Source organism: Ctenopharyngodon idella, chromosome 6 (genome assembly GCF_019924925.1).
Source record: "Ctenopharyngodon idella isolate HZGC_01 chromosome 6, HZGC01, whole genome shotgun sequence".
Classification (NCBI taxonomy): Eukaryota; Metazoa; Chordata; class Actinopteri; order Cypriniformes; family Xenocyprididae; genus Ctenopharyngodon; species Ctenopharyngodon idella.
This window is the reverse complement of record NC_067225.1, coordinates 5,431,729-5,433,153: the sequence shown is the minus strand read 5'-3', so window position 1 is coordinate 5,433,153 and position 1,425 is coordinate 5,431,729. Positions and strand designations below refer to the sequence as shown.

General features: G+C 37.0%; 1 long non-coding RNA gene across 1 annotated transcript; it reads left to right on the top strand.

The window, feature by feature from the left end:
• The first annotated feature begins 256 nt into the window (after window positions 1–256).
• On the top strand, window positions 257–1,102 carry LOC127514556 (uncharacterized). Its single transcript, XR_007930670.1, has 2 exons — window positions 257–544; window positions 690–1,102. It is a non-coding gene; the product is annotated as an uncharacterized LOC127514556 (long non-coding RNA).
• Window positions 1,103–1,425: the final 323 nt, after the last annotated feature.

The following is a 1,425-nucleotide window of genomic DNA, read 5'->3' as shown; positions in this document are numbered from 1 at the left end:
ATTAGAAGAATTTCTGAAGTATCATGTGACTCTGAAGACTGGCGTAATGATGCTGAAAACTCCAGCTTTATCATCACAAAAATAAAAATATATTCAAATAGAAAACAGTTATTTTAAATTGAAATAATATTTCACAATATTACAGATAGATAGATAGATAGATAGACAATATGCTAGTGCAAGTATATAACAATTAGTTCAAACTTTGACCTGTGGAGGGCAGTAATACACTTAGCAGCGTCTACACTGCCGGAATTCTAATAGAGAAGAAGAAGAAGAGAGCTCAAGACAAGCGTCTATGGTTAAAACGTATATAATTTTTTATTTTTTATTTTTAGAAAATGACCAATAGTTTCCCTAGATAAGACCCTTATTCCTCGTCTGGTATCGTTTAAAGCCCTTTGAAGCTGCACTGAAACTGTAATTTTGACCTTCAGTCGTTTGGGACCAACTGAAGTCCACTATAAGGAGAATAATCCTGGAATGTTTTCATCAAAAACCTTAATTTCTTTTCGACTGAAGAAAGAAGGACATTGACATGGGGGTGAGTAAAATATCAGGAATTTTTTATTTGAAAGTGGACTAATCATTTAATTCTGAATAAAATGTTATATAGTTACACTTACCATGGTAAACCATTTGCTTGATTATCTTTTACAAATTTCTCACTGCCTTAAATTGAATTCCAGAGGTGGGAGAAACAAAGGAGACAGGAGTTGGAAATGGAGCGGCTCTTCCTCCCTGTGGGGCTGCTGTTCGTTGGGTTGGTTTAGGAAGCAGCTGCAGGGGAATGATAGCATGGTTAGCCGTCGCAGCCGAGTGCAATAATCTCAGTCCTGGCTGAACCAGAGAAAGGGAGCTGTGCTCTAACAGTGGGGCTTCTGCCATACCTCAAGTATCATCATGAACAGCTGTTCTCAGGCCTGCAGGTGAGACAGGGCAAGTGGAGGAGCCATGGGACACTAAGAGGCGTCTTCAGCTGACACACTGACTGGCCTGCTAGCTGATGAGGGAATAGATATGGGTTAAAAACAAAGATTTATATCAGATGTTTGTTTTGTTATGACCTTGGCTGTGTTGTTAAATGATGATGGCTGAATTAGTGAATGGTCTGCTGTTCAATTACTGCACTCATGTTAGTCGCAGTTTGTTATAAAGGAAAATATAAAGGAAAGGAATTATTATTGTAGCATCACCTAGTGTCAGATGGATGTGCCTACATATGGCTGAGTGTTGGGTGAGCTTTGCAATCATTCTACTATATTTGGGTTCTCTGTGACTTACTGTCTCTGACACAGTATCAGTTTTAGGGCAGACCAATAAAGAAAAATAACAATAAGAACAAATTCAGGACAAAAATAACCAGTCAAAAGTTTGGAATAATTATTTTTTATTTATATATTTATTTATTTTTTGTTTTATTTT